The sequence below is a fragment of the Phyllobates terribilis genome, unplaced genomic scaffold (assembly GCF_046119375.1).
Source record: "Phyllobates terribilis strain yellow unplaced genomic scaffold, ASM4611937v1 Scaffold_117__1_contigs__length_5270597, whole genome shotgun sequence".
Classification (NCBI taxonomy): Eukaryota; Metazoa; Chordata; class Amphibia; order Anura; family Dendrobatidae; genus Phyllobates; species Phyllobates terribilis.
The window spans coordinates 4,767,503-4,791,229 of NW_027362877.1; the positions used below are offsets into that span (position 1 = coordinate 4,767,503).

The 23,727-nt window shown below is 46.8% G+C and overlaps 1 pseudogene; it reads left to right on the forward strand.

Moving 5' to 3' along the window:
* Positions 1–23,727, forward strand: part of LOC141201518 (uncharacterized) — a 147,333-nt pseudogene that overhangs the window by 20,067 nt on the left and 103,539 nt on the right.

A 23,727-nucleotide genomic window follows, 5' to 3' on the forward strand; every position in this document is an offset into this window, starting at 1 on the left:
TAAAACAAGTAAGATAATAATCATCGTACCATTTAACTATACGCACCAAAGTCTAAAAAACAAATATCATCATTCACCCACAACACATTCTAATTCTCCTCTGTATATCATAAATGGGAAGGAAAAATTATTGACCTAATTTATATATTATTTATTTTACATTTTTCGCAATCTCCACTTTTAAATCTGTATCTGCTGCCTGCAGTCTATCAGCAGTCAACAAGATTAAATCCAGGGAACACTTATTAATCTGCTGGAATTGATCGCACAAAGTCCCATCCTCTGAAAACAGAGTGGGGCGCAGATGGACTCGCAGTCCTCGCGATAGGCGTTTTTCTCCACAGTATTCCATTACAGTTGCAGCATGAAGTTCATAGGAGACTCACCTTTTGGATTCTTTTCCCAGTCACGTCTCCTGAATTCACTTGTGGATATTTTGAGAAAGTCCGTAGATATCGTTGTCTGAGACAAAATACCAGGTGATAGAAGAAGTGAGTGCTCCTAGGAGAGGAGGCGGTATTAAGAGAAGGTTATTAAGGAGCGAAGCCTTCTGGATATTGACTGTAAATCGTCTGTCTCCTAAAGGCCTGAATCTAGAGTATAATGTGAGTCCGTCAGTAGAGCTGGGGGACAAATGTCCCCTTTCTCTTCTTTCTTCTTGCAGACAGTACAGACACGGTGGTCTCGCTGGAGCGCAGATACCGCATTGTGCACTAACACATCTATGGTTATAGAAATGATCGGGGTCAGGAATGAAGTTGAGATTTGATGAAGGTTTTTTATGGATAGAGCAACATTGGATTCCGGGGAAGAAGCTTTCACATTACTATTTGTGGCTTCGGTTCTTATGTTGTGATAATGTCGGTATACTCATTGTTTTTTCAGTATGTAGACAGTGATCAGGTCATAGAAGGGTTATGGGTTTAGAATTGCTTTCATTTGTCATTGGGTGAATATTTTAATATCTGAACGGATGACTAAATTATCAGCATTAGAACATTTTAATAAAAAAAATAGAGAAAAAAATAATAATTAAAATATTAAAAATTCTCCAGACCCTCATCACAAGATGGCGCCGAGAACTCTGCACAACAACATGGAGAGGAGGAGATGGCGCGGGAGGATGCTGAGGCTGAGTCGCACCCGGGAGAACCTGAGCCTACGTAAAGACAGGTATCTGTACAACTCCGCTCTGCTATACAAGACACAGACGTATCTCTTAGGCCGGGGTCCCACTAGCGTACGGTGTGCGATGCGAGACCCCCCGATGCGATATGCTAATGACACTCGCTGCTGCTCTGCTGCGAGCGGGAGCCGAATGTCAGTGCTCCATGCTCTGATCCTCTCGCACGGCTGCAGAGGGGACGGGGAAATCACTATCTCCATCTCCTCTGGTGCTGGCATTGGCGGGAATCGCACTGCACTCGGGTGGTATCTGAGTGCAGCGCGATGTTTCACACGCACCTGTAGATTATATGGGTGCGTGCGATCCAATCGGAGCTGGAAAACAAAACGCCGCTGAGCAGAGAATCCGAGGATTACTGGGTCCGGACGCAGTCTGGGGTTTTATCAGATTGAAGTGAGAGCGAGCCCTGACTGGGGAAACAGATGAACTTACTATAGATGTGAACCTGATGAGACTACTGGACTTACAGAACCTCCAGGAGCAGAGAAATCCTCATCACTGGAGAAAGCGGCCACTATGTGACGTCAGAGGGAGGAGGAGCCGGAGGAGCGACTGCACCGGGATCATCTGCAGATCTGGGCGGGGCAATGACCCCTGAGGGGGAGGAGCTGCGGTGACGTCATCACTGTCACATGACCGCAGCCTCATCACAGCTCCTTCACCATTATAATAACTTTATAGTTTATAGAATCATTACAGTCTGTGAGGAAACACTGCGGAGCCAATCACCACCCGAAGCCCCGCCCCTGATCACATGGCGGTGACGTCACCACAGGTCCTTCACCACTTCTCTCCTGAGCCCCGCCCCCTGATCACATGGCGGTGACGTCACCACAGGTCCTTCACCACTTCTCTCCTGAGCCCCGCCCCCTGATAACATGGCGGTGACGTCACCACAGGTCCTTCACCACCTCTCTCCTGAGCTCTGCCCCCTGATCACATGGCGGTGACGTCACCACAGGTCCTTCACCACCTCTCTCCTTAGCTCCGCCCCCTGATCACATGGCGGTGACGTCACCACAGGTCCTCCCGCTCTCAGTGCAGCAGCTCCGTCCTGGCTGTGCGCAGCTCTTGCTCTCTGGTATCAGCCAGCAGCAGGTTTCCGCTTCCCGCCATTCCGGTGAGATTACAGGGAGGGTTTGTGGTGAATCTGTGAGAGGAGAGTGTGGGGTGAGATCAGAGCTGTTCCTGTGGAGGCTCCTGCTCCATGTGACTGCGGCTCCTCAGTGTTGTATGGGGGATGTGCAGCGGCTCCTCCTCACCTCACCGCCCCCGCTGGAGGTGTAGTTACCACGGTGACCGTCCCCCGCTGGAGGTGGAGTTACCACGGTGACCGTCCCCCGCTGGAGTTACCACGGTGACCGTCCCCCGCTGGAGGTGTAGTTACCACGGTGACCGTCCCTCGCTGGAGGTGGAGTTACCACGGTGACCGCCCCCGCTGGAGGTGTAGTTACCACGGTGACCGCCCCCGCTGGAGGTGTAGTTACCACGGTGACCGCCCCCGCTGGAGGTGTAGTTACCACGGTGACCGCCCCCGCTGGAGGTGTAGTTACCACGGTGACCGCCCCCGCTGGAGGTGTAGTTACCACGGTGACCGCCCCCGCTGGAGGTGTAGTTACCACGGTGACCGCCCCCGCTGGAGGTGTAGTTACCACGGTGACCGCCCCCGCTGGAGGTGTAGTTACCACGGTGACCGCCCCCGCTGGAGGTGTAGTTACCACGGTGACCGCCCCCGCTGGAGGTGTAGTTACCACGGTGACCGCCCCCGCTGGAGGTGTAGTTACCACGGTGACCGCCCCCGCTGGAGGTGTAGTTACCACGGTGACCGCCCCCGCTGGAGGTGTAGTTTCCACGGTGACCGCCCCCGCTGGAGGTGTAGTTTCCACGGTGACCGCCCCCGCTGGAGGTGTAGTTACCACGGTGACCGCCCCCGCTGGAGGTGTAGTTACCACGGTGACCGTCCTCCGCCGGCGGTGTAGTTACCACGGTGACTGTCCTCTGCTGGAGCTGTAGTTACCACGGTGACCGTCCCCCGCTGGAGGTGTAGTTACCATGATTACCGTCCCCCGCTGGAGGTGTTGTTACCACGGTGACCGCCCCTGCTGGAGGTGTAGTTACCACGGTGACCGCCCCCGCTGGAGGTGTATTTACCACGGTGACCATCCTCTCCTGGAGCTGTAGTTACCACGGTGACTGCCCCCGCTGGAGGTGGAGTTACCACGGTGACCGCCCCCGCTGGAGGTGTAGTTACCACAGTGACCGTCCCCTGCTGGAGGTGTAGTTACCACAGTGACCGTCCTTCGCTGGAGGTGGAGTTACCACGGTGACCGCCCCCCGCTGGAGGTGTAGTTACAACAATGGTGACAGTCCTCTTCTGGCGGTGTAGTTACCACGGTGACCGAACTCCGCTGGAGCTGTAGTTACCACGGTGACCGCCCCCGCTGGCGCTGTAGTTACCACAGTGACCGTCCCCCGCTGGCGCTGTAGTTACCACGGTGACCGTCCTCTGCTGGAGGTGTAGTTACCACGCTGACCGTCCCCCGCTGGCGTTGTAGTTACCACGGTGACTGTCCCCCGCTGGCGCTGTAGTTACCACAGTGACCGCCCCCCGCTGGCACTTTAGTTACCATGGTGACCGTCCTCCTACGAGGCTGATAATGAACGGTCAGGTCGGTGGAGGAGGCCGCGGTGGAGTTTGTGGCTTTTCCTCCAGATTCTTCCTGATAAATGTCGGATATTTGGGGCAGAATTGATTGTCGTTATATCGTCCCCTGTGATCTCCATCTTCTCCTTTATCATGAAGACGCCAGCAGGACGAGATCCCTCCAGCTGATCCACTGCTCATCCCTCCTTCTCCTGAATGACCCCGAGGATGGACGAGGATGAGACCACCAGAAGGTTATTACACTTCACCCTGGAGATCATCTCCCTGCTGAGCGGAGAGGTAACTCCTCTACATTTCTATCAGCTTTATTGTGTTATGTAACAACTCCGACATCGGGAAGAGGAAATCCTGAAGAGGAAGAGAAGGATTCTTTACTGTAAGAGCAGTGATTGTGTGCAGCTCTCTGCCAGGAGGAGTTGTCATGGGGATTCCCTATAAGAGCTGTAGAGGGGCCTGGATGTCTGTCCTGAGTGTAATAATATTCCAGGTTATGGCCCCAGATTACTGGAGACGGTTATTGATCCCGGGATTTCTACTGATTGTCAGATCTTGAGTCGGGAAGGAATTCTTCTCCCTAAGTGTCTCTCTCCATACACAGGATTACACAATAGTGAGGAAGACACCGGGGGAGGGTGTGACTCCCATCATCCATCTCCAGGAGTCAGGAGGGCGGAGCCCGGGCCCCATCACAGAGCCTCCCCCACACCCCCCGATACTTGAGAGGAAGAAGAAGATCCTAGAGCTCAGCAACAAGATGATTGAGCTGCTGAGCGGAGAGGTGACTGCTGGGACATTATACAGGACAGCACTGGAGGATTCTGGGTGATGAGCGGAGAGGTGACTGCTGGGACATTATACAGGATGGCACTGGAGGATTCTGGGTGATGAGCGGAGAGGTGACTGCTGAGACATTATACAGGACAGCACTGAAGGATTCTGGGTGATGACCGGAGAGGTGACTGCTGGGACATTATACAGCACAGCACTGGAGGATTCTGGGTGATGACCGGAGAGGTGACTGCTGGGACATTATACAGGACAGCACTGGAGGATTCTGGGTGATGACTGGAGAGGTGACTGCTGGGACATTATACAGTACAGCACTGGAGGATTCTGGGTGATGAGCGGAGAGGTGACTGCTGGGACATTATACAGGACAGCACTGGAGGATTCTGAGTGATGAGCGGAGAGGTGACTGCTGGGACATTATACAGGACGGCACTGGAGGATTCTGGGTGATGACCGGAGAGGTGACTGCTGGGACATTATACAGGATGGCACTGGAGGATTCTGGGTGATGAGCGGAGAGGTGACTGCTGAGACATTATACAGGACAGCACTGGAGGATTCTGGGTGATGACCGGAGAGGTGACTGCTGGGACATTATACAGCACAGCACTGGAGGATTCTGGGTGATGACCGGAGAGGTGACTGCTGGGACATTATACAGGACAGCACTGGAGGATTCTGGGTGATGACCGGGGAGGTGACTACTGGGACATTATACAGGACAGCACTGGAGGATTCTGGGTGATGAGCGGAGAGGTGACTACTGGGACATTATACAGGACAGCACTGGAGGATTCTGGGTGATGAACGGAGAGGTGACTACTGGGACATTATACAGGACAGCACTGGAGGATCCTGAGTGATGAGCGGAGAGGTGACTGCTGGGACATTATACAGGACAGCACTGGAGGATTCTGGGTGATGACCGGAGTGGTGACTGCCGGGACATTATACAGGACAGCACTGGAGGATTCTGGGTGATGACCGGAGTGGTGACTGCCGGGACATTATACAGGACAGCACTGGAGGATTCTGGGTGATGACGGTGTCGTTGTTGTCAGGTTCCTATAAGGTGTCAGGACGTCGCTGTCTATCTCTCCATGGAGGAGTGGGAGTATCTAGAAGGACACCAGGATCGGTACCAGGAGGTGATGATGGAGGAGCTCCGGCCTCTTACACCAGGTTCGCTGTAGATGACGTGTAATGATGAATCTCCCATTTTCGGCTTTTCTCCTCTTTTTTTGCCTTGTACATGTGACTCTTGTGCTGCTGTTCTCGCTCCCTCCCTGTCTCGTCTTCTCCACTCCCCTCCCCCATCGCTCACACAGGAGAGTGATTGTCAGCAGCGTTTGATTTTAGATTCTATGGATAAATCAGCAGATTTCCGATTGTGTTTGGAGGACAATGAAGCCTCATAAGGCGACAGCAGAAGAAATATTAGGAAGATTCATCGCTTCATGACATAATGGCCGATCAGTAATGAGGGTTATGAAGGGTCGTTCCTCCTGAGCTTGTTGGGGTCTCAGGACTCCTGTTCTGGTGACTGATGGGGTCCTCTGTCCCCTGATCCGACGTCCCACACCGGGCGGTTACTCTGGTGACGTCCCTCCCCCGGTATCAGTATGGTACAATATAAGAGAGGGCCCTGCTCACAGTCTACATGTTAGAGGGGAATAGAAGGAGTTTCTTATCGGACACGACCAGAATAAGATGTTACACGTCTCTGAGGTCTCAGATTTGTAATGATTTACATTTATTGTGTATTGTTACTTACAGGGAACCTGTCTGGTTGGATATCACCAGTAACATGCACATATGGGGTTAATCTGCTGGCTAATAGCATTAGGGAGGTGCCCGGCCGCTGTACTGAGTGTGCGGCACCCGGAAGCCGCCGGCTTTCAGTCATGCAGGCGCTAACGCAGCTACAGTCACCGTACGCAGCACTGAGCGGCGTCTGTAACTGCGCCCGGGACTGAGACTGACAGCCGGCTCAGCAGTGCATCAGTACAGAGCGACCGTCACTCAGTGTCGGGGCGCAGTTACAGCTGTCGCTCACAATGCTGCCAGTGGTGCCTGTAGCTACACCTTCTTGATTCCTTGGGATTACAGTCTGGCCTATGCATTTTTTGTGAGGGTGGTAGTAGTGGCGAGGGACTGTTGTGTTCCTACACCCTGGCTCCCTGACAAAGACAAATGTCCCCATTCTCCTGTGCTGTGCGTGTGGTGCAGAACACTCACGTTTTGGTCGCAGATCTCTGCCGTCTTCGGTTTTTCCATTTCAGTAACCGCCGCACACACGATAGGGGACTTCCACTCCGCTTTATAAAAAAGAACTTTACTTAACCGTCCAACTTCACCATGAGGGAACACGCAGTATTGGGCGCATCCTTTTCCAGGTTCACAGTTCATTGCACAGCATATGTTAATATTCACCGTCTGTTTCTCCTGAGATGTCCCTTCCATAGTCGACCTCTTTGGCCTCTGAGACCCTCGCAGTTTTTAGAGTCCCGTTCCATTTCCTCTGTACTATTCCCCGTCTGACTTCCCCTTCTGGGAGATTTTGAGACAAGTTACTCTGCTGACTCCTGTGGACCGTAGGCCCCGAACATTAAGGGAAAGTCGTTTTAGAGTTCCTGACTAACGTTCCTCTGCTGCTGGTCGGACCGGGTTTCTGTGCCCCCTGGACCTCCAGCTACTGCTCTGTCACATCCCTCCCTCAGAACTAACTGACAGGAAAAAACGTTACTCCGCCCTGGCCTAATCTCCTCCCCTTTTGACTGGGCCAATCACCAATCCTCCTTCGGTTGCTGGGCAGACTTCCCCGTTACTCCCCTGCTGCAGTCACTAAACCTCCTGGTAACTACCCCGGCTCCTCCTGCTCTGCAGCTATTGCTGAACACATTAACTGTTTCTATCCTAAACTATTGCGTTCACCACTACACTGTACCCAATTCCTAGTAATAATAATAATACGTTTTATTTATATAGCGCCAACATATTCCGCAGCAGTTTACAATTAAGCGGGGACATGTACAGACAATAAATTCAATACAAGGTAAGACAGTTTAAACAGTTACATTAGGAGCGAGGGTCCGGCCGCTCGCACGCTTACATTCTACAAGGGAATGGGGGGGACACAGTAGGTGAAAAGTGCTTGTTATTTCAGGTCTGACAATTATAATAAATAGGGATTTTCATATAAAGCTGCATGATCCGGTCATCAGCCCGTATGTATAAGTGCAATAATCAAGTATCGAGTGCAGTTATCTTGTGCATGGAGGGTGAGGAGACAGATGAAGAGTAGGGAACAGATTCTGAACAATATTTAGAAGGAGGGGACAGGGGAAAGTTGGTTTACTGAGTAGTTAAGGTGGTCGGCTTGTTTAACCCCTTAAGCCCCGCGGGTGGTTTGCACGTTAATGACCAGGCCAATTTTTACAATTCTGACCACTGTCACTTTATGAGGTAATTACTCTGGAACGCTTCAACGGATCCCCCTGATTCTGAGACTGTTTTTTCGTGACATATTGTACTTCATGATTGTGGAAAAATTTCTTTGATATCACTTGCGTTTATTTGTGAAAAAAACGGAAATTTGGCGAAAATTTTGAAAATTTTGCAATTTTCAAAATTTTAATTTTTAAGCCCTGAAATCAGAGCGATATGTCACACAAAAGAGTTAATAAATAACATTTCCCACATGTCTACTTTACATCAGCACAATTTTGGAACCAAAATTTTTTTTTGTTAGGGAGCTATAAGGGTTAAAAGTTTACCAGCGATTTCTCATTTTTCCAACAAAATTTACAAAACCATTTTTTTAGGGACCGCATCACATTTGAAGTCACTTGGAGAGGTCTTTATGACAGAAAATACCCAAAAGTGACACCATTCTAAAAACTGCACCCCTCAAGGTGCTCAAAACCGCATTCAAGAACTTTATTAACACTTCAGGTGCTTCACAGGAATTTTTTGAATGTGGAAGAAAAAAATGAACATTTAACTTTTTTCACAAAAATGTTACTTTAGACCCAATTTTTTTTATTTTCACAGGGGTAACAAGAAAAAATGGACCCCAAAATTTGTTGTGCAATTTCCCCTGGGCACGCAGATACCCAATATTTGGGGAAAAAACACTGTTTGGGCGCACGGCAGGGCTCGGAAGGGAAGGAGCGCCATTTGACTTTTTGATTGTAAAATTTGCTTGAATAATTAGCGGACTCCATGTTGTGTTTGGAGAGCCCCTGTGTGCCCAAACTTTGGAGCTCCCCCACAAGTGACCCCATTTTGGAAACTAGACCCCCCAAGGCACCTTTATAGATGCATAGTGAGCATTTGGAACCCCCAGATGCTTCACAAATTGATTCGTAAAAATGAAAAAGTGAAAAAAAAAACACTTTTTCATTTTTACGAATCAATTTGTGAAGCACCTAGGGGTTCCAAGTGCTCACTATGCATCTAGATAGGTGCCTTGGGGGGTCTAGTTTCCAAAATGGGGTCACTTGTGGGGGAGCTCCAATGTTTGGGCACACAGGGACTCTCCAAATGCAACATGATATCCGCTAACAAATTGAATGGAAAATCGGCTCAAATTGTTAGCGGACACCACGTTGCGTTTGGAGAGCCCCTCTGTGCCCAAACTTTGGAGCTCCCCCACAAGTGACCCCATTTTGGAAACTAGACCCCCCAAGGCACCTTTCTAGATGCATAGTGAACACTTGGAACCCCCAGGTGCTTCACAAATTGATTCGTAAAAATGAAAAAGTGAAAAAAAAAAACACTTTTTCATTTTTATGAATCAATTTGAGAAGCACCTGGGGTTCCAAGTGCTCACTATGAATCTAGATAGGTGCCTTGGGGGGTGTAGTTTCCAAAATGGGGTCACTTGTGGGGGAACTCCAATGTTTGGGCACACAGGGGCTCTCCAAACGCAACATGGCGTCCGCTAACAATTTGAGCCGATTTTCCATTCAATTTGTTAGCGGACACCATGTCGCGTTTGGAGAGCCCGTGATGTGCCTAAACAGTGGAGCTCCCCCACAAGTGTCCCCATTTTGGAAACTATACCCCTCAAGGATTTTATTAAGGTGTATAGTGAACATTTTGAACCCAGAGGTACGGCACAGAATTTGTTTACATTAGGTCATCATATTGAATAAGTTGTCATTATTCTTGAGCGAAAGTGCTCGCTACTTGAGTTTGCATCGGGTACTCAGGTATGCACCATGTACAGCGTGTGCTCGAGTGACATGCTCGAGTCCCTGCTCCGCATGTTTCACGGTTATTAGACACCCAAAAAAAACATGCGGGGATCGCTCGTGCATGGCAGGCAATCCCCGTAAAGTTTTTTGGCCGCGAAGCATATGGGGCAGAGACTCGAGCATGTCACTCAAATACCCACGATACTCAATGCATACCAGAGCACCCGATGCAAACTCAAGTAGCGAGCACTTGCTCTCAACACTAGTCGCCATATCGTCATCTTTTTTTCTTACTTTTGAAAAAAATCCCAACCCCAGCCCTAACCCTAGCACAACCCTAGCCCTAGCACAACCCTAGCCCTAGCACAACCCTAGCCCTAGCACAACCCTAGCCCCAGCACAACCCTAGCCCCAGCACAACCCTAGCCCCAGCACAACCCTAGCCCCAGCACAACCCTAGCCCCAGCACAGCCCTAGCCCCAAACCCAGCCCTAACCCAATCCTAACCCAAGAGTTTATCTTTGACGCCGTTCCTTGTGTGGTATAAGTGATTAGACGACTTTATTCTTCGGGTCGGTGTGATTACAGCAATGCCAGAATCATGTGGGGTTTTTATGACTGACAGCTGTCACACACTAAAAGACGCATTTTTTGTAAAATCTAGTTTTTGCATCGCCATATTTTGAGAGCTATAATTTTTCCAGATTTTGGCAGACAGTCATGTGACGGCTCGTTTTTTGCGGGATGACTTGACGTTGTTATTGGTGCCATTTTCAGGCACGTGACATTTTTTGATCGCTTTCTATTCCGATTTTTTTGGGAGGCAGAATAAACAAAAACCAACAATTCAGGAATTGTTTTTTTGTTTTTTTTTTAATTCTGTTCCGCTTGTGGTAAAATTGATGAGGTAGCTTTATTCTTCGGGTCAGTACGTTTACAGCGGTACCACATTTGTATCATTTTTCTATGTTTTGGCGCTTATACACAATAAAAGCTATTTTATAGAAAAAAATATTTTTTAGCATCGCTTTATTCTGAGAGCTATAACTTTTTTATTTTTCGGCTGATGGAGCTGCATGGCGGCTTGTTTTTTGCGGGACGAGATGACGTTTTCAGCGGTATCATTTTTATTTATATGCATCTTTTTGATCGCGTGTTATTCCACTTTTTGTTTGGCGGTATGGTGATAAAGCATTGTTTTTTGCTTTATTTTTTTTTTTTTTTTTTTTTTTACCTTGTTCACTGAAGGGGTTAACTAGTGGGACAGTTTTATAGGTCAGGTTGTTCTGGACGCGGCGATACCAAATATGTGTACTTTTATTGTTTTTTTTGTTTTTTTTTTATAATAATATTTATTGATGGGTACATTATATTTTTATTTTGGGTGGATTATTTTTTTTATTTTTTTTTTATATTTTTGCAAATTTTTTTTTAATTTTTTTTTTCCACTTTCACACAGTTTATACACTTTATTACTTTGTCCCACTCTGGGACTTTCACTTTTTTTTCTCTGATCGCCTGCATGGCACAGGAATGCAGCACCATCCCTATGCCATGCAAGCTGTCAGAAATGCACAGTGTGAAGATTGCTTGGAGATGCACTGCGCATGTCCAAGCAATCTTCCTGCTGTCTGGTGACCCGGATGTTGTCATGACGACATCGGGTCGTCATGGCAACACCCGGGAAGCCTTTGCAGACTGCGCTGGAAGCCGGAAGAGGAGGTGAGAATCGGCGATCACCTCCCCTTGCCCCCGCAATGCCGCGATCGACTTCGACTTCGATCGCAGCATCGCGGGGGTTAATGTGCTGGGAGCGGTGCAGGACCGCTCCCTGCACATAGTACCGGGTGTCAGCTGTGACAATCAGCTGACACCCGGCGGCGATCGCGCCCGCACAGCCTGTGTGCGCGCGCGATCGCCATGACGTACTAATACGGGTCTGGCTCTTAAGTCCCAGGGCACAGACGCGTATTAGTACGGCAAATGTTGTTAAGGGGTTAAAGAGATGGGTTTTTAAAGCGCATTTGAAGACATGGGGGCTAGGCATCAGTCGGATCTTCTGGGGTAGAGCATTCCAGAGAACTGGCGCAGCACGAGAGAAGTCTTGGAGACGGAGGTGTGAGGTTCGGATTATGAGGGATGTTAGTCTTAGGTCATTTGTAGAACGGAGGGCACATGTATGGCGATAGACAGAGATGAAAGAGGAGATATAAGGCGGTGCAGAACTGTGGAGAGCTTTGTGGGTGAGAGCGATGAGTTTATATTGGACCCTGTAGTGAATGGGCAACCAGTGTAATGACTGGCACAAGATGGAGGCATCGGTGAAGCGGCTGGACAGAAATACGACCCTGGCTGCCGCATTCAGGACCGATTGGAGAGGAGAAAGTTTGGTAAGAGGGAGACCAATCAGAAGAGAGTTGCAGTAGTCCAGACGAGAGTGAATAAGAGCGACAGTAAGAGTTTTAGCAGTTTCAAAGGTGAGAAAATGTCGGATTCTGGAGATGTTTTTAAGATGCAGGTGACAAGAGTGAGCGAGTGATCGGATATAGGGAGTAAAGGAAAGGATAGTGTCGAATATGACCCCAAGGCAGCGGCCGTGCTGCTTGGGGGTTATGGTTGAACCCTCCAAGGTAATTTCGATGTTAGGTAGAGTTGGGTTAGTAGAGGGGAGAAACACAAGAAGTTCAGTTTTAGAGAGATTCAGTTTAAGATAGAGGGAGGACATGATGTTAGAGACAGCGGACAGTCAATCCTTGGTATTTTGTATTAGGGTAGGGGTGATGTAAGGGGAAGAACTGTATAATTGGGTGTCTTCAGCATAGAGATGATACTGAAACCCAAATCTGCTGATTGTTTGTCCAATAGGGGCAGTGTATAGAGAGAAGAGGAGGGGACCAAGGACTGAGCCTTGCGGGACGCGATAGTAAGGGAACGAGGAGAGGAAGAAGAGCCGGCAAAAGATACAGTGAAGGAGCGGTCAGAGAGGTAGGAGATCCAGGAGAGAACGGTTTCCTTGAGGCCTATAGAGCAGAGCATAGTGAGGAGGAGCTGGTGACCCACAGTGTCAAATGCAGCAGAGAGATCCAGGAGAATCAGCAGGGAGCAGTGACCTTTGGACTTAGCTGTTCATAGATCATTAGAGACTTTAGTGAGGGCAGTTTCAGTGGAGTGTAAGGAGCTGAAACCAGATTGTAGAGGGTCAAGAAGAGAGTTATCTGAGAGGTATCGGATTAGACGGGAGTGGACCAGGCGTTCCAGGAGTTTAGAGATGAAAGGAAGATTAGAGACAGGTCTGTAGTTAGCAGTGCAGTTCTGGTCCAGTGATGGCTTTTTAAGTAAAGGGGTTATGATGGCATGTTTAAATGAGGAGGGAAAGATACCTGAAGAAATAGAGAGGTTAACCCCTTACTTACCGGGGACGTATTAGTACGCATATTTGCGTACCGCCGGTTCAGTGAGGGCTCCGCCGCTGAGCCCTCACTGAACCGAGCACATGTCAGCTGATTCTTACAGCTGACATGTGCCCGCAACAGCCGCGGGTGGAATCGCGATCCACCCGCGGCTGTTAACCAGTTAAATGCTGCTGTCAATCTCCGACAGCAGCATTTAACGCGCGCTTCCGGGTAGCGCGTCATAAGCCCCGCCCACCGGCGACCCCGTCACGTGATCGCGGGTCGCCGATGGGCGTGCATGACAACCCAGGGTCTGCAGCAGACGCCTGTGGTTGTCATGATCTTGTCGCTATGAGCGCCACCTAGTGGTCGGCGCTCATAGCACAGGACCATTTCTGCTGCATGCAGGGGACCTGCTCGTCCCCTGTATGTAGCAGAGGCGATCGGACAGTTGCTGCTTCTAGTCTCCTATGGAGACTATAGAAGCATGCAAAAAGTAAAAAAAAAAAGTTTTTAAAAATATAAAAAAAAATAAAAAAATATAAAAGTTTAAATCACCCCCCTTTCGCCCCATTCAAAATAAAATATATAAAAAAAAAACCCACATACACATATTTGGTATCGACGCGTTCAGAATCGCACGATCTATCAATATAAAAAAAGAATTATTCCGATCGGTAAACGGCGTAACGAGAAAAAAATTCTAAACGCCAGAATTACGTTTTTTGGTCGCTGCAAAATTGCAATAAAATGCAATAACGGGCGATCAAAACATCGGATCTACCCCCAAATGGTATCAATAAAAACGTCAGCCCGGCACGCAAAAAATAAGCCCTCAACCAGCCCCAGATCCCGAAAAATGGAGACGCTACGGGTCTTAGAAAATGGCGCTATTTTTTTATTTTTTTTTTTACCAAATTTTGGAATTTTTTTTCACCACTTAAATATAAAAGAACCTATACATGTTTGGTGTCTATGAACTCGTAATGACCTGTAGAATAAGAAGAGCAGGTCAGTTTTAGCATTCAGTGAACATAGTAAAAAAAATAAATAAAAAACAACTGTGGTATTGCACTTTTTTTGCAATTTTACCGCACTTGGAATTTTTTTCCCGTTTTCCCGTACAGGATATGATAAAACTAGTAATGGCGTTGAAAAGTACAACTCGTCCCGCAAAAAATAAGCCCTCACATGGCCATATTGACCAAAAAATAAAAACGCTATGGCTCTGGGAACAAGGGGAGCAAAAACGAAAATGCAAAAACGAAAAATGCTCCGGGGCTTAAGGGGTTAAATATTTGTCAGGTGAGTGGTGACCACCGGTGAGAGAGAGTGCAGGAGGTGTGAAGGAATGGGGTCACAGTTGCAGGTTGTAGGTCGAGAAGAAGTGAGGAGCTGGGTAACTTCTTTTGTAACAGGCTCAAAGATGGCTAGTGAGCTTGAAGTGCGGCAGGGAAGGGGATCCAGGCACTGAGGAGATTAAGCTGAGATGTCCTGATTGATGTGGTTGATTTTTTTCTAGGAAATAAGTGGCCAGATCCTCACCGCTGAGGTTGGTGGTGGGGGCCTGTGCATTAGGTTTCAGGAGGGAGTTTAAGGTTTCAAAAAGTCGTTTTGGATTGTTGGACAGTGAAGTGATGAGGGTGGTGAAATAGGATTGTTTGGCCAGATGAAGGGCAGAGTTATAGGTTTTGAGTATGAATTTATAGTGGATGAAGTCCTCTGCTAAAATAGATTTTCTCCACTGACGCTCAACACACCTAGAGCAACGCTGAAGAAAACGTGTTTGCATTGCGTGCCATGGCTGCCGTTGTCTGTGTCGGGTCTTTCTGCGTGTAGAAGGTGCTGCTTCATCTAGGGCGCTCTTCACTGTATTATTGTAGTGTGACAATGCCAAGTCTGGACAGAAGAGGGAGGAGATGGGGGCTGAAGATGTGTGGAGATTGTCCATAAGCTGCTGGGTATTAATGGTACCTGTATTCCTATAAGTGAGGTAAGTAGGGGTGTCCCGGGTGAGGAGACAGTTCTTGACAGAGAAGGAAAGAAGGTTGTGGTCCGAGAGCGGGAGAGGGGAGTTAGTAAAGTCATGCAGCGAGGATAGACGGGAGAAAACCAGGTCCAGAGTATTCCCGTCTTCATGTGTAGGAGAGTTAGTAACCTATGAGAGGCAGATTGGGAGAGGAGATCATTGATGGGAATGTTAAAGTCTCCCATGATGAGGGTGGGGATGTCACAGGATAGAAAGTGAGGAAGCCAGGTGGCAAAGTGATCCAAGAACTGGCGGGAGGAGCCTGGAGGGCGATACACAACCGCCACTCACAGGGAGAAGGGTTTGAAGAGTCTGACAGTGTGGACTTCAAAGGAAGGAAACATAAGTGAGGGAACCGGGGTGGGGGGTGACCTGGAAAGCACATTGTGGTGAAAGGAGCAAACCAACACCTCCACCCTGTCTATTCTCAGGTCTGGCCGTATGTGAAAATTTCAGCCCACCAAATGAGAGTGCAGCAGCTGCGGTGGTGTCTGAATGCTGGGTCCAGATTTATGTAATAGCCAGAAGGTGAAGGGAATTGCTGAGGAAAAAATCATGAATGTAAGTTAGTTTGTTACACACAGACCGTGCGTTCCAGAGAGCACAATGAAAGCAATTGGAGAGGGCAGGCACTGAATGTTACTAAGATTAGCTGGGTTTCTATATGCAGCTGGAGGAGAGTATATGCTAGTGCCGGGAGGCCTAGGGTTGGGGGAGATGTCACCAGCGACTAGGAGAAGGAGAAAAAAGAGAAAGAGCAGGTGGTGCAATGATTTGTATGAACGTTTTGAGTGCTATATGGAGGTAGTGGATGTTATACATGAGAGAGGGGAGAAGGGAGGGGTGGATATGGAGAGAGTGCATAGAATGTGTTAAAGGGCGGGCGAGATGTGAGAAAGCAGAAGTTAAAACAAGTAAGAGGCTGATTGCAATGACTAATGCAATACAACTGACCAAGAAGCAGCATGTTTGTATGAATATCTTATGCACCTTACCTGTCTCCTGCCCTGTCCAACTGCCATTGTATAACTGCTTATTAAAAGCACTTTAAGCTATTGCACTTAGTCTGTTGCACGCGTGACCCAGCACGCGTGCTATCCTGAGCCAGAGCTGAATATATATGAATTGAAATGTCTGCTAACATGCAGCACCTAATCTAATACTCTACCTATATATACTCACCCTATAACTAACACATCAGACATTAGGTCACATACATACTCATATATAAACACAGGGTACAGCAATATGTGCAGAAAGAGGGAAGAGGCGCATGACCGTCCTGGTCTCCCTCTTACACATTTCCTCCCCCGTGATATTAATATCTCACTCCTCTGCTACGTGTTATCTCTTCTGAAATCTGCATTGTATCTCCATGTTACTTGCAATGCTCTGCAGCTAATCACTGGTATATACACTGCTCAAAAAAATAAAGGGAACACTTAAACAACAGAATATAACTCCAAGTAAATCAAACTTCTGTGAAATCAAACTGTCCACTTAGGAAGCAACACTGATTGACAATCAATTCCACATGCTGTTATGCAAATGGAATAGACAATAGATGGAAATTATTGTCAATTATCAAGACACCCTCAATAAAGGAGTGGTTCTGCAGGTGGGGACCACAGACCACATCTCAGTACCAATGCTTTCTGACTGATGTTTTGGTCACTTTTGAACGTGTAAACCTGCTGCCGTTTCACTCGGGTGCGCCAGTTACGTTCCCTTCACCAGCCTTTGTTGCGCCTTCACCCAGGCTGCATTGTACAGAGCGTCCTGCTCTGCAGCTTAGCAAACAAACCACTGACTCACCCAAACCTTTGCTGAAGGTTTTTTAATGGATTCTGTGGCCATGAGCCACTTGTAAGACTCGGCAGGAGGGAGTGGACCGCCCCACTGCCACCTGCAGATCACTCCCAAAATAAAAGCCCACGCTGGGTTTTCTTAAATCCAACTTGGTCAAATAGTTTGACCAAGTCCAAACTTTCCTTTTATTTTGCTCTGCAGCCGCAGGTGTTTCTGTGACTCCAGTGCACTCCAGCGGGTTCAATGTGCCTCTATGAGCATCCTGGGGGATACATACCGTCCCCTGCATATAATTCCCCTCACTGCCTCACGACTGTAATACAGAGATAAAAGCCTGTGATCCCAATGTATTACCTGTGACAATACGGCTTTTTTTCTCAGTTATTCCAGACGATTAGATTTGTTAAATCAAGAGAAATGGCATTTATAGAAGGGCCGGATGATTTTCTCACAGTGAATGTCATTGTAGGTTAAAATAATTGAAAAAGAATGTAGAACTTGTGGAGACCGGTTGGACTTGATGGACCTGAGTCTTATTTAAACCTATATAACTATGTATTCATGGGGTTAATCGCAAAGGTCAGAGTTTAAGCCCCGATCGCTGCAGTTACAGGTAGATGCTGGATATTGGGAAGGGATTAAATACTTTATAGGAAAAAGTATATTTTATTAGAACAGATGTTTTTCGGTCATCCCATCTGAAAATAACTATAAAGTGAAGACCCCGATGGGCTCATACTGGGACCCCCTCACATAGACTCCTCGGGTGCTATTATTTTCAACAATAAAGAGGTTAAATAGCCGGAGGTTTACTTATTTCTAGTTCTCAGAAGGAAAAAAACTCCTCAGACGACCCCCCATGGGGAATCGGCATGTGTCCCTTATTCATTATCCTGTGACTATGACATAAATCTGTGTTGGGAGTCCTCCTATAATCCATGTGGTGACGGCTCGGAGGACCTGCTTCTCCCGCTGCTCAGTGACTGGGCTTCTGTGCACTGCTGATCACCATTATTGGCATCCCTTCATTTATTTCATGGCCTGTACAATATCTTCAGAAATAATGAAAGTTACAGTATATCCTTAGGACTTTTTTAATTGGTGGTCCAAAGTAATACAACAATAGAACATTGTTTAACCTCCTTGTGGCAATTTCAAAGAAGAAACCGAATAAACAGCATGTGCAGCAATAAAGGCCCCCCTAAACCCCTAATTAATACTTGGCAGAAAAACAAGAACATCCTCCAGCGGTAGCCAGAAATATAAAAAGCAAAGTTTATTGATCACATTAGAAACTGTAGTAGCAAGTCACCAAAAGAGATCCATAGATATTCTATTCTATTTTCTGCTGTTTGTCTCCACGTCCGAGACTGGATGAAGACTGCTAATCAACGTTGGGTGAGCTGACTATTCCTTTACCCCATTCCTCTCTGTTCTTCAAGTAATTAATACTTGGTTGCCCACCCTTTGGCATTGCTGACAGCCTCCACACGTTTCTTGTAGCCATCTATAAGCTTCTTGCACTTCTCAGCTGGGATTTTCTCCCACTTTTCCTTTGCAGTTTGTTCGAGCTCTTGAATGTTTGCAGGTTCTTTTTCCCAACGGCAGATTTCAGCTCACCCCAAAGATTTTCAGTGGGATTGAGGTCTGGACTCGTTGCTGGCCATTATAAAACAGTCCATGTTTTTTCTTTCTCAACCATTCCTGTGTACTTTTGGATGTGTGCTTTGGGTCATTGTCTTGGTGGAGGACCCATGATCTTTGACTCAAACTACATTTTCTTTCACTGGGTAGGACATGTCGCTCTAAAACCTCTTGATAATTCTCTGATTTCATGATTCCTGTGATATGGTCAAGGCCTCCAGTACCAGATGCTGCAATGCAACCCCACAGCGTTGTGGATACTCCACCATGCTTAAGTGTTGGTAAGGTTTTCTTTCCTTATATAACCTTCATTGCGCCGTCTGTAAACAAACTGTTGCTTTGCATTGCCAAAAAGCTCTATTTTTGTTTCATCTGTCCACAGAACATTTTCCCAGAAGGATTGAGGCTTGTCAAGGTACTCTTTGGCAAAGATCAGTCGTTCCTTTTTATGTCTTTTATTCAACAATGGTTTCTTCCTTGGCCTTCGGACATAAAACTCTGCTTGGTTTAGTGTGTGGTGTATGGTACTTGTTGAAACCATGACCCCAGACTATTCCAGGTTGGCCTTCAGGTCTTTGGATGTTTGACGTGATGTTTTTTTTCCACTGTTTCCACCAATCTTCGAAGACCTCTTTTGCCAATTTTCCTCTTTCCAGGGAGGTTCTTGACGGTTCCATGCTTGGCAAACTTATTAATGACATTGCGCACTGTTGAAACTGGGATACCAAGGTTTTTGGAGATGGCCTTCTACTCTTTGGAAGTCTTGTGTTTGCTAATAGCAGTTCTGATGTCCTCAAGCAGCTCCTTTGTCTAATCCATTGTGACAAAGGAACGGGGCCTACCATGTGGCTTTTTAAAACACTGAAGTCATCATTCATTGGCTAATTCTTGTCACATGGGCACTGACAATCACAGGAGAATCTCTTTTGTGATTTACCACAGGCGAGTCAAAATGTGTTTCCATACTAAATTAAGGTAAAGGTGGAAATACCAGTGACACAGAAAGCTTTCGATTTTTCTATTTTTCCCTCCCATTGTTTTTTGTTTTAAATTATCATTTGCTCTTTTGTATTTAACATGAGTCTCTATACAAAAAAACTGTTTCACTTTATTCATTTTTTTCAGGAGATATTCCACATTATGTACTTAAAGCGCACCTGTCAGCAGGATTGTGCTTAGTAAGCTACATAGACTGTCAGGTAGGCGCCATTACACTGATTAAAATGATACCTTTTTTGATGAAATCCGTCCTGTGGTTCTTGTGTAATCTTTACTTTCAGTTTGGAGATAATGATATGCCCGTGCTCCAGGGCGACCTGTGGGGGGCGCTCTATCTGGTGCTCTGATTGCATATTCACCTGTATGCTCTTATGGCAGCTCACTGTGCCTTCACTGACCTGCCTCCTATTTTACCTAGCCACGCACTACTAGATGCATTATGTAAAATAGGAGGCAGGTCAGTGAACGATCAGTGAGCTGTCATAAGAGCATACAGATGAATATGTCAGCAGAAACCCAGATAGAGCGCCCCCCATAGGCTGCCCCGGAAAACGAGCATATCATTATCTCCAAACTGAAAGTAAAGATTACACAAGAACCACAAGACGGATTTTATCAACCAAGGTATCCGCTGTCTAGCACTCTGAAAATGGTGGAGGCCCACGAAGCAGGAGAAGGCTATGAGCTAAGCGTTTTCAAGTTGCCCTTTCCTCGGTTCAAAATGTAATAAAGAAAGGGCAGTTAACAGAAACAGTGGAGGTCAATATAAGGTCTGGAAGACCAAGCTAATTCTCAGTAGGATTGCTAGAGAGGCAAATCAGAACCCCCTCCTGACTGCAAAAAACCTTCAGAAAGATTTAGCAGACTCTGGAGTTGTGGTACATTATTGTACTCTTCAGAGACACCTGCACAAATATGGCCTTCATGGAAGAGTCATCAGAAGAAAACCTCTCCTGCGACCTCACCATGAAATTCAGCGTCAGAAGTATGCAAAAGTACATCTAAGAAGGTCTGATGCATTTTGGAAAATATATATAATTTATTATTTATTGTTTTGCCTAAAATACAAAGGAAATGTCATCTTTAACTTTAGGCCGTTTAGAGATTATTTCATCTTCAATTTAACTGTTCACAATAACAGTAATTTTGACCATTGGTGCCCAAACTTTTACATGTCACTGTATTCTGTCACTATGTGTTTCCTACAGATGGACTCATGGAAAGAAATCCACCAGAGAGATGTCCCCGTCCTCTGTATCCCCAGGACTGTCCAGAGGAGAATCACAACATCCCGGAGGATCATCAGGTAGACGGTGCTGAGCCCTGTACCGGATCTGCATATGGGGGGACTTTTCTGATCGAGGTCATAGATGTCGTATATTTTGGTGGTTTCTTGTATTGTGCTGATTGTTACATCTGATATATCAGGAGGAAGATCCGACTAAGAATAAAGTGAAGGACGAGACAGAAGAAGAAGCGATGACGAGGGGGGATCAGCCGTGTGTGAGTGACGGGAAGGAGGAGATTCCTGTAGATGTTTCCACAGGTATGTAATAATGACCGGCGTGTGATGATGATGATGACTGGCATGTTACTATGATGATTGGCATGTGACTATGATTAGCGGCGTGTGATGATGATGACTGGCGTATGACGATGATGATTGGCATGTGACTATGATTAGCGGCGTGTGATGATGATGACTGGCGTATGACGATGATGATTGGCATGTGACTATGATTAGCGGCGTGTGATGATGATGATTGGCATGTGACTATGATTAGCGACGCCTGACGATGACCGGTGTGTGATATTGTATGAAGTCTCCGGTGCAGTGAAGCTTTATCCGCTGTCCACATCACAGCAGAAGCGTCCGGTGATGGAGCGGCTGCTCTTGTACAGAGTCCGGTTGCGCACCGATGAATAACTGGGCCGCCTTCACACCTCTTCTTAATGATTTAATAAGCACATTTTTAATTTTCCTAATTGTGTTTTTTAATAAAAAATATGCAAATTTATTAAAAAAGAAAAATTGAAATATCACATGGTCATAAGTATTCAGACCCTTTGCTCAGTGTTGAGTAGAAGCACCTTTTGAGCTAATACAGCCATGAGTCTTCTTGGGAATGATGCAACAAGTTTTTCACACCTGGATTTGGGGATCCTCTTCCATTCTTCCTTGCAGATCCTCTCCAGTTCCATCAGGTTGGATGGTGAACGTTGGTGGACAGTCATTTTCCGGTCTCTCCAGAAATGCTCAATTGGGTTTAGGTCAGGGCTCTGGTTGGGCCAGTCAAGAATGGTCACAGAGTTGTTCTGAAGCCACTCCTTTGTCATTTTAGCTGTGTGCTTAGGGTCGTTGTCTTGTTGGAAGATGAACCTTCGGCCAAGTCTGAGGTCCAGAGCACTCTGGAAGAGGTTTTCATCCAGGATATCTCTGTACTTGGCTGCATTCATGTTTCCTTCAATTGCAACTAGTCATCCTGTCCCTGCAGCTGAAAAATACCCACATAGCATGATGCTGCCACCACCATGTTTCACTGTAGGGATTGTATTTGGCAGGTCATGAGCAGTGCCAGGTTTTCTCCACACATACCGCTTAGAATTATCACCAAAAAGTTCTATCTTCGTCTCATCAGACCAGAGAATCTTATTTCTCATAGTCTGTGAGTCCTTCATGTGTTTTTGAGCAAACTCTATGCGGGCTTTCATATGTCTTGCATTGAGGAGAGGCTTCCATCTGGCCACTCTGCCATAAAGGCCCGACTGGTGGAGAGCTCCAGTGATCGTTGACTTTGTGGAGCTTTCTCCAATCTCCCTACTTCATCTCTGGAGCTGAGCCACAGTGATCTTGGGGTTCTTCTTTACCTCTCTCACCAAGGCTCTTCTCCCACGATTGCTCAGTTTGGCTGGACGGCCAGGTCTAGGAAGACTTCTGGTGGTCACAAACTTCTTCCATTTAAGGATTATGAAGGCCACTGTGCTCTTAGGAACCTTCAGTAATGCAGAAATTCTTTTGTAATCTTGGCCAGATCTGTGCCTTGCCACAATTCTGTCTCTGAGCTCCTTGGGCAGTTCCTTTGAGCTCATGATTCTCATTTGGTCTGACATGCACTGTGAGCGGTGAGGTCTTATATAGACAGGTGTGTGCCTTTCCAAATCAAGTCCTATAAGTTTAATTAAACACAGCTGGACTCCAATGAAGGAGTAGAACCATCTCAAGGAGGATCACAAGGAAATGGACAGCATGTGACTTAAATATGAGTGTCTGAGCAAAGGGTCTGAATACTTATGACCATGTGATATTTCAGTTTTTCTTTTTTAATAAATTTGCAAATTTGTCTGCATTTCTGCTTTTTTTCAGTCAAGATGGGGTGCAGACTGTACTTTAATGAGAAAAATAAATGAACTTTTTAGAATTTACCGAATAGCTGCAATGAAACAGAGTGAAAAATTTAAAGGGGTCTGAATACTTCCCGTACCCACTGTAAGTGTTCAGCGTACAGCACAGGATAAATATGCTCCAAAATGTTCTGTACCCCAAAATGCCACCAAGAGCTTCTACTCAACCCACAAAAAAAACAAGTCCCCACTCAGGTTCATCATCTGTAAGCTCTGGAAAAGTGACGTGGCTCCCACTTAAAGAAATCCAGTGACATCCGCGCTCCCAAATCCAAATGCCCCCTCCTCCTGAGCCCCACCGTGTGCAGTTAGCATCCACATGTTTGGCATTACTGTAGCGAGGAGAGACAATTTATTTCTCCAGAAAGCACTAACTGGGAATCATGTACTGGGCACTACAATGTACCGGACACTACAATGTACTGGCCACTATAAGGGAATATTTGCATTTTCACTTCGCAACATCCATTACTGCTCGTTTCTGGAAAGCACCCATGGAGTCAAATTCATCACTACACCTGTAGATACATTTCCATAGGGGTGTAGTTTGCAAACTGGTGTCACTTGAGGGGGGATTCTGCTCTTCTGCCATTTAGGGGCTTTGTATATGG